At 33.7% G+C, this 10,608-nt stretch overlaps 1 pseudogene; it reads left to right on the top strand.

Annotated features, from left to right (window-relative positions):
- The first annotated feature begins 4,162 nt into the window (after positions 1 to 4,162).
- On the top strand, positions 4,163 to 5,268 carry LOC116900549 (annotated as a pseudogene).
- The last annotated feature ends 5,340 nt before the right edge of the window (positions 5,269 to 10,608 follow it).

Genomic DNA, 10,608 nt, shown 5'->3' with positions numbered 1-10,608 from the left:
AAGGGAAAAGAGGAATAGGATGAGGAACTCTGGGAAGGCATACAGGAAAGGGTGGTCAACGACTGGAATGTAAATAAATGCAATAATTTTTTTTTAAAAAAAAATTGTAATCACTTAGATTATATTGATACTGTAAGAGACCAGGCAGGAGCAAACTTCGGTATATTCCTTATTGATGCAGTGAATGGTTTTGAAAAGTTGGCTGACATTATCAATGCTGGGATGAGTAACAGGAGATTTTACTTGTCCCTCTCTTTCTATTTACACAAACTTGTAGCACTCAGTATTCCTCTTCACAGAGAACTCCCTAAGAGATATCCAAGGTAATTATTTCCAACTTTCTCATTTTGTTCAGAACACAGAACCTATGACATGGAACACCCATGAGACAATTTCAGGAAATGAAGATTGGTCAGGCTGAAGGGAAAACTGTCTCTACACAATATCAATGTCTTCATAAGCACATATCAGATGGGAAGAAAATCTGACCCAAGAGAAAATTGTGATTTTGGTAAGTCATCTCTCTGATAGTCACCTATTACATAATTCTTAAAATATTTCTAGTTATATCTTTATACCAATGTCTACTATGTATTGGTTTGAGAATTTTTTCTTTGTCTTTTGTCAGCCTTTGAGGCCAATTAAAGTGTTTTCTCTACCTCTCCTATTTCATGAGATCTCGTGACTGTATGTTCATCATATTTTAAATCAGGTAATCCATATAAGCAATATCCAGCTAACATTTTACAACTATTCACTTCAACTTAAACAGACAAAATATTTTTAAATGAAAGAGTACATAGTAGAGAAGACAACTTTAAACAAAATGTTGGAAGTAAATATGAAAATCAGTTTAGTAGTGTTTTTTTTTTTATAGAAATTAGCTCAAAACATTCTGCCAACTGTTGCCTACAAGGAGAAAAAGGATTAGCCACTCCTAAAGATGAACCCCTAGTTTTTTATTAAATGTAGAGAGGTCAATCTTAAAATCATTAGTCTCAACAATAATGACGTCAACAGATTGAACTTATATGCATTTGTTCATATACATACATGTATATACACATATATGTAACACTAAAAATTAAGGACAAAGATGTTAGCCACAGAGTGTTAGCATGGAAATAGTATGCAGGGGTGGTATCTGGGAGTGGGATTGGGAATAAAAGGTATTTGTATTGGTATTGAGAATAAAAGGAAATAGGAAAATTGTTCTATTTTACTTTAAGTAAGAACATATATAAATATGAATTTAGAAATTTATAAAAATAACTTTTAAGAAAGATATAAATACATGTGTATATTTGTATATAGTACATATGTATTTACATATGAACCTATATGGTACATTTGAAGATACATACACACACAAACAGCCCCCCCCACACACACACAGACACACAGACACACAGACACACACACACACACATATATATATATATATATATATGAACAATATTGTTTCAAAATATACTAGGAAATATGATTCATGATTAAAGGAACAACTCATATATTATTGTACTCTGAATTTAATGGAAAGATTTAATTATTCCCATGTGTATATTTTATTTTATATTTTCACAACACATGGGATTGAGAATGTAACACATTCTAAGCCATTGTAATATACGGCATCATTTTTACTAGTCTCTCAGTTATCACATGGAAACAAATCATTTGAGTAACATCATTAAAACAGGTCTGATAATACATTGTCACTACTATGTATCAGAAAGCAGTTGTATGATTTTCGTTCTCAGAGGTCTGATCAGTAGTGTCCTACATCATCTATAATACTAGAAGCGAAAATTCAAAAGGCAGTACTTGAGACTCTTGATTCTCTTTTGCAGCAGAGGTCCAAAAAGAGAGTTTGACATCATTTTGTAAATGAATTCATTCTCTTAGTAATTGCTTCTACAGTTTTATCATGATTATCAAAATTGAGCTCAATAAACCCAACACCATGCTACAGTGGAAGAGGAGAAAATGCAGGCGTTCTTAACCCTAGGCAAAGAATCACAGCCAACTAAAGATTCATGAGAGTGGGAGAAGTGGAGTATCCAGGATAGAGCATTTCCATTGTTTATCCAATACTAATGGTCAGCCTTGAAAACATATACATGTAACATTATACAGTCTGAATACTGTATATACATGTATATATATATATATACATGTATATCTGTATGTATATGTATATGTCGGTATTCATATAAATATAGTTATTAAATTATACATAATTTATAATATAATTAATGAAGCAGGAGGCCATGATTTCTTTTTTTCACCTTTAATTACACGTAAGTTACAATACAATTTATTCTGAATACAGTTTCCTGAATACAGTTTATCTCATACAATTTATTCTGAATACAGTTTCCTTTCCTCTATTGCTTCATGTTCCTTCCCACCTCCTCTCTCATTTGGATGCATCCCCTTTGGGTCTCTCACTAGAAAAGAACAGGCTTCTAAGAGAAAATAACAAAACATAGGAAAATAAAATATACTAAGATAAAACAACAATCATCATACTAAAATTGGATATAACAAGCTATCAGAAAAATTTAAGAGCTCCAAAAGAAGGCACAAGATTCAGAGACCCACTCCTCAGGAACTTGATAAAATTACTAAAACGTGATCTGTAGTGTGTATGTAGAGGTGCGATCCATGTAGGCCCTGTGCTTGCTGCTTTTCTCGCTGTGAGTTCATATGAGCTTTTTTCAGTTGAGGTATGGCCTTGTTCTTCCCATTTATTTGAAAGAGAACAGGGAACAATATATAAAAGAATCTTGATGGAGGAAATCAAATGGAGAAATGTGTTAATTATATTATAATCATAAAATAAATAAAAGAAATAATACCAAAAAAACCCAAAAGTTCATATTGACCTGAAACTTTTCGGCATATGTGAAAAGTAATTCAAAGAAAACACAATCTTCACTACATAATAAGTGCATTTTCTTTCCTGATGATAGTGTTTGGGATAAATATTGTCCACATGCTCTAGGATAAAAGAAAGTGAGACCTATAAGTCTCCAGACACTAAGAGAATAACTGAATGGAGAAGAAAATGGGCAATGACTATTCCCTCTCTGGCTCCGGTACTGTTCAGTACATCAGCGTAAGCAGCAGGTCTCTGTCTTGAGTGCAGTGACTGCTGCTTGCTTGAAGGAGAGTTGCACACTCATCCAAGACTGACAGCCAAATGAGAGGTAGACTAATATGTTTATTTATTTATATTTTTTGAAAACAACACAGATGATCAGTAGACCAGGGACACAATCAGAAAATATACTGATGCTAGATGATATATTAATCACACCAAGAAACAACAACATTCCAAAATCAAAAGTCCCATGAAAATTATTTTATGCAATTTGACACAAATATTTTCTGCTGCTAAGATTGTGACTTTTAGAGTTCAAGTCCAAATATGAATTGCATATTTGCAGGGACAATCCACTCATTCATGCATTTGCACTGTTAGTTTGCTCATCAGTTCAGCTAAACAAATAAAATCTATGATATATATCTATTATTGAAAACCTGTGAACTAGTTTTTGCATTTCAGTCGCATGCCTATGTATATATTATATGGCTGTCTGTATACTTCCCAACATAGGCTTTCTAACGTGTTGTTTAGAGTTTTAAACTAAATTTTCTTTTATTGTCAGAGATATTGTCCTACTGATGATCAAGAAATTATTATATATTTTGTCTAGATATTAAGATCTTATAATACTATTTGTACTGAAATTCAATGCAATTCCCATAAGTTGCTAAATGTAATCCTCAATTTTGTTATGGAATGTCATGATGGCTACAGACATATTCAGACTTTTTTTTAAGGAATAACACATATTTTTAGGTTTTCACATTACAATCTTGCTCACCTTACTGCTCTCTTGTAAAAGGAATTTTCAAATAGATTATAGAAGTCACACCTGATGCTTCTGTTATTGTGGAGTTGCCCTAGACTCATCAGCTTTCATTTTGGCACCAGTCACTCCTATCTGCCTTAGCTTTCTCTTTGTTTGTGTGCATTTCTATCAGGTAAGTATATGTGAATGTCAGGTACTACAGAGAAAGTAACCTTCCTCATATCTCTAGTTCGTAGTTGTTCTTTTTTTACAGGTTACTTTGGAAGACACACTGAGTAACAATGGATGGAGGCAATCAGACTGTGGTGTCAGAATTTATTTTCTGGGGACTTTTCTGCTCACAGAGGATTGAGGTCTTACTATTTGTGGTGTTTTTAATGCTTTATCTTCTCATTGTTTCTGGAAATATTGTCATTCTTGTTTTAATCACCAACGACCCCCATCTTCATTCTCCCATGTACTTCTTGTTGGCCAATCTGTCCTTTATTGATATGTGGCTTTCCTCAGTCACCACTCCTAAGATGATCACAGACTTTCTCAGGGAAAACAAGACTATTTCCTTTGCAGGCTGCATGTGTCAGGTCTTCTTTGCCCATTGCATTGTTGCAGGAGAGATGGTGCTGTTGGTGGCAATGGCTTATGATCGCTATGTGGCCATCTGCAAACCACTCCACTACTTCACCATCATGAACTTGAAGAGATGCACTGGGTTGGTGTTGACTTCCTGGACAACTGGATTTGTACATGCTATGAGCCACTTGACAGTCATTGTGGAGCTGCCCTTTTGTGGACCTAAGGAAATAGACAGCTTTTTCTTGTAATCATGCCATTGGTAATCAAGATGGCCCTGGCTTGCATGGATTAGCTCGTTACAAGATGGCCTGGACGCCAGCAGACTTCCCTTTCAGGAAGTTAACTGTGTCTTGCTTGTATGTGCAAGAGTTCGTGCCAATGAATCATGGGTGACTGGACACGCCACATTAGGACTTCTGGGGCTCACTCTCTCCTCTTCAAGATGTAAAGGATCCTGGTGTCTGCTTTATTCTGTTGGGCGCCATTTATATTCTAACTACACTGTGGATATATCTGTTGCTTATTTCCTACATATATCCTTATCACTGTATGTCAGAGCTCTAAAGCTGGGGCATCTAAGGCATTGAACACGTGCACTGCCCAAATCACTGTGGTGTTGATCTTTTTTGTGCCCTGCATCTTCATTTATGTGTGGCCTCTCAATATCACCTGGTTGGACAAATTCCTTGCTGTGTTTTACTCTGTTCTCACGCCTCTCCTAAACCCAGCCATTTGTACACTGAGAAATAAAGAGATGAAAAATGCTATGAAAAGATTTATAAGCAACTACCTTGGTCACAAAGGAAATTTCTAGCCAGAAAATTGTACTAAATATTTCACATTTGAAATAGATTTTTTTTTCAGGGAATTTTTTATTTTGGAATAGAAAATGTTACAGAATATTTGTATCATAAATGTTGAGTTGTTCAAAATCAATGTTTATACTGATTTTTTTATCCTTATTAACTTGAGTATTTCTTATTTACATTTCGATTGTTATTACCATTTCCAGTTTCTGGGCCAATACCTCCCTAATGCCTCCCCCTCCCCTTCTATATGGGCTTCACGTCCCCATCCTCCCCCCATTACTACCCTCCCCACAACAGTCACCTTCACTGGGGGTTCAGTCTTGCGGGACCAAGGGCTTCTCCTTCCACTGGTGCTCTTACTAGGCTATTCATTGCTACCTACGAGGTTGGAGCCCAGGGTCAGTCCATGTATAGTCTTTGGGTAGTGGCTTAGTCCCTGGAAGCTCTGGTTGGTTGGCATTGTTGTTCATATGGGGTCTCGAGCCCCTCCAAGCTCTTCTAGTCCTTTCTCTGATTCCTTCAACAGGGGTCCCGTTCTCAGTTCAGTGGTTTGCTGCTGGCATTCGCCTATGTATTTGCTGTATTCTGGCTGTATCTCTCAGAAGAGATCTACATCCAGTTCCTGTCAGCCTGCACTTCTTTGCTTCATCCATCTTGTCTAGTTTGGTGGCTGTATATGTATGGGCCACATGTGGGGCAGGCTCTGAATGGGTGTTCCTTCTGCCTCTGTTCTAAACTTTGCCTCCCTATTCCCTGCCAAGGTATTCTTGTTCCCTTTTAAAGAAGGAGAAGCATTAGCATTTTGGTCATCCTTCTTGAGTTTCATCTGTTTTGTGCATCTAGGGTAATTCAAGCATTTGGGCTAATAGCCACTTTTCAATGAGTGCTACTATGTGTGTTTTTCTGTGATTGGATTACCTCACTCAGGATGATATTTTCCAGTTCCATCCATTTGCCTATGAATTTCATAAATCATCGCTCTTCATATCTGAGTAATATTCCATTGTGTAGATGTACCACATTTTCTGTATCCATTCCTCTGTTGAAGGGCATCTGGGTTTAATTTCATTCTTCGACATGTACATATATCATTTTTCCAAGATTTTTGAAGATTCTGTCTTTCCTCAAGAATGTAGTCTTGTAATATTCGATGAAAGACATGTCAACTCTCATTCTGTAGAGTTTAATGAAGTCCTTCTACTCTACTGTATTCATTTACATGTAGGTATACAGTACACCAGCACCATATTGTTTTGATAACCATAGCTCTGTAATATCACTTGAGATCAAAAATAGTATTTTAATCGGAAATTTTTATTTTGGGTCAGCAATAATTTGACTATTTTTGTGCTTCTAAACTGTTTTATTGAGGACTTTTCAGTACATCTAGTGATTTCTTGGATGGTGGCATTCTAACACTGTTTGTAATTTTATGATTGGATAGTGTCTTTTAGAGTTGGGTTGTGGGTAAGATTTTTAAAAATTAATTGTAAGGTTATGTCTGGAGTCCAGGTGAAAGTAGTTTTCTGAAATTGCTGGGATGAGAAGAATAGAGCTAAAGAAAGAGGGAGTTCTCTGATCAGATCTGGCCACTTGTGCTCATGGTTTTGTAGTGATGGTCGTGTAGCAGGGTGGGTTCAGAATTGATGCAGCCAGGTCTCTAGCAAGATCTTGTGTGTGGTCACGACTCCTGGGGTAGGGTGTCATTGTTGAAAGATGCAGAAACACACAAGCCAGGTCTCTTACCATTCTATCCAGGTGAACTAGAACCTGGCAGATTTTGTTATTGAGTAAGTGTTATTTAAAGGCTCTCTATGTCCAGTATCTTTGACAATATTAATACATTCCAAAATTGGTTGCAGGGGTAGTCTGAAGAGTTCTCACTACATAAATAAACACAAAGTACCTGATTTTTAACTGGTAAAAAACAAAAACAAAAACAAAACCTGAGATGATCATTATTTAGATTATGGGATTTTTTTTCATAGAGCACATACATTTTAAAAGATTCTTCTTCATCCTATTTCTTTTGATCATTATATTTTAATAAAGGGGTGAACAATCTAGAAGAAATAAAAATTCAAATGTGCAAAAAGTACAAATTCTGACAGATGTCAGATATCAATGATATACTTGGTGTGTGTGCATGTGTGTGTCTGTGTGTCTGTATGTGTATGTGTGTTTATTTAGTGTGAAAAAATAACTCAAAAACATATATGAAGGCTGTTAATCACAAATATAGCAGGGTATGTAGGGTAGGTATCTAGGGAACAGAGGAGATAGTTGATATTTGGAGCTGATGTGTTCCAAGGATATCTATGCTGTGACGGCATTTCACAAATACCTTATTATTAGGGTTAACAAATATGTACACATGAAATTGATAATTATTTAATTGATAGTTAAATCTTTAATGTGTTTACATTTAATTTTTAATTTATTTGATAAAAGGTTAGTATTACCAATGAAACAGAATATAATCAAATAATTAAACAAGTTTATATCAGTGAAATTAATAACATTAAAGAAATAACAAAATGTGGAACATTTTATGTCTCTATATTTCTCAGCTTTGAGGAAATAGATGTAGTCACTAAAAATTATTCCTGTCCTTTAGGATTTATTGGAAGCAAAAATCCATCTCTCACATTTCTATTTATTATTTTATTGGAAATCTTCGACAATATAAAAATCAAAAAAGACACAATAATTAAAAATTGTAGAACTCTTTAAATTGGTAGATGGCACAAATAGTTGTTTTAAAAATAATAAAATATCCAAATAGCAATACTATATACAAAAAATTATTACAGAGAGATTGCAGACTATAACAATTTAAAATTGTATGTATCTCTACCTTAGCACCAGATTTGCAGAAGTGAAATGAATAATTCTTTTATAATATCAAGATATCAGGATTATTTTTAACAAAACTATACTTTGAAAATTATGTAACACTACTGAGAGAATTAGGGAAAATATAATAAAAACAGAAATATACAATTTTATTATTATAAGGCTCAATAGAGGATTAGAAGTTTGAGTTAGTAGATTTTATTCTTCATGTCTTTGCTTTAGTCCTCTCTGGTTTGTTTTATGTTTGTGTGATGCCAAGTTTTATCTTTTTGTAACTTCTTCGTGCCTGGATTTTCAGCATTAGATTCCATTAAGAATTTATCTGTGAGACAAAATGTTATGAGCTTTTTTTTTCTGTGTAATCTTGATTCTCTCATTCCCTTCCCTCTTTCTTCTCCTCCTGACCTCACAACCTCCAATCTCTTTATTATTTATCTGCTGCTATATCTGGCTGTCTATATTTACCATAAACACACACTTGCTTGTTATTCAAATTTTGTTAATTGCCCTGCAATTTTATGAAAATTGGCTTACTTAAATTAGGCCCTTCACAAAACTCATTGAGTTTGACATTTCTTCTGGGTTTCAATCAATACCAATTCTCCCTACCCCCTTTTCATATCTTGAACCCATTGAATGTTCTAGACTATTTGTTCAATTAACTCTTCTATTATTTGATTTTTATTTTGTTGAATCTTTGAGGTATTTTTCCTTGTTTTTGTCCCGTCTCTTTCCTGTAGAATGTCATTAAGCAGATAATCTTTATTAATTACTTACTATTACTTCATTTGTACCTTATTTTGTCCACATGATATTGGTCATGATCTGTATCTTGAAGTTGTTTGTTTTGCTAATTCTCATAAATTAATGGCAACACTCTTACCTGCAAATTTTAGCTTACTACATTCATTCAAAGAGAAAATATGATAGTTTTATTTTAATGATCATTTCATGGATGCTTCTATGTACTTATGATTCAACTTATTATAGTCATCACTGTCGGTCTGAACCTCATATGGTCCATTTCTTTTTGCTGGCATACTATTTTAATATTTTTATTTTTATTTTTGGCTTTATAATAGTAGAAATGATTTAGGTACATTTAAGGGTGATACTAAAAAGATTTTGTAGCTGTTCATCATTTTTTTTCAACACAGTTTCACTCTCTAGTTGTATTATTAAATATTGACATCAGATACCTTATATGTTAGAGATGATATTTAGATGAAATTTATGTTTATGAAACATATATTTTAGCATGAAGAAGTTTGACAATATTTCTTGTACATACGGTTTCATCTTATGTAAACACTGCAAGTTTAAAACTTTTGTTAATTTTCGACAAGGTTGTTGAGTTTTTGGAATTTACCTAACATATATAATAACTGCTGTTATTATTTCATTAAAAATAATTTTATTAGGGATATTTACTACATTGTGAATTCTAAAGATTAGTTCACATTTTAGAATATGCGTACAGTTTTTAAGTTGATTCAAAACTTCAGTTCATTTAAAAATTGTTCTGTAGCATGTTAAATAGATCCAATACCTTCTTCCTAAAGCATCCTATTGATTCCCTCACTTTATTAATAGCTCTTTCACTTTACCATTGATTAGAGATGCTGTCTGTTCATGTACCCTAGCAATCTCATGATTACTTTTTTTCTTGAATAGGTACAACTTTGACCCTTTAACTGTCTGAATTTTCCTTTCTACTTATTTATTCATTCATTCAGATTATAATTATTCAGCTATGTTCATGCTTAGTCAGAGCTATGATGTTCCACTTTAGCCTGCATCAAAGGCAGTCAGTAGAAAGGTGAAAAGTTGCCAGAATAACTGTTAAGTTTTTAAACCATGTGTTCTCTCCTTTACTTCTGTCCTGATATTTAGAACTCCTACTATGATGGCAGAATACATGTACATTTCACAGATATGTGTCTGACATCTCTTGCATATAAATGTGTTGATGTCACATTGCATATAAATGAACAATTTCCAATTGTAACTGTACTGCCCTAAATGACCCTCTAGTAACATAGAAATATGTCATGTCCCTGAAGTACATTCTGAAATACCAAAGTATAAAAAGTTTTGTTAACATAGATGATTAGCATGGCTATTATAATACTATCTACTATTAACTGAGTGGTAAATATGTCATATGTTTATATCATCTTACATAACTCTGATATATTATTACCTCTCACAATAATCATATGTAATAGATATCATAATATCCTTTCTATTAATATGACATCCAAACCTTATAAAAGATAAATAAGTCCCCATAATAATATTTAGTAAAGTTTAAGTGTAATTGAACTCAACATCTTTTAACTTTAAAATTTTGACAATAAAAAGTGATAGATGAATGTAAGTCATGTGCTTTGTTTCAACATGGTAAGTGGCCTGAGTACTCTTAATTCTTTTTCACTGTTTTAAAACCAATCGCTGTATTCCACAGGGTGTCAAACACCATGAAAGTA

Source organism: Rattus rattus, chromosome 5 (genome assembly GCF_011064425.1).
Source record: "Rattus rattus isolate New Zealand chromosome 5, Rrattus_CSIRO_v1, whole genome shotgun sequence".
NCBI lineage: Eukaryota > Metazoa > Chordata > Mammalia > Rodentia > Muridae > Rattus > Rattus rattus.
The sequence above is the reverse complement of the archived record's forward strand: the minus strand, read 5'-3'. Positions and strand labels throughout refer to the sequence as shown.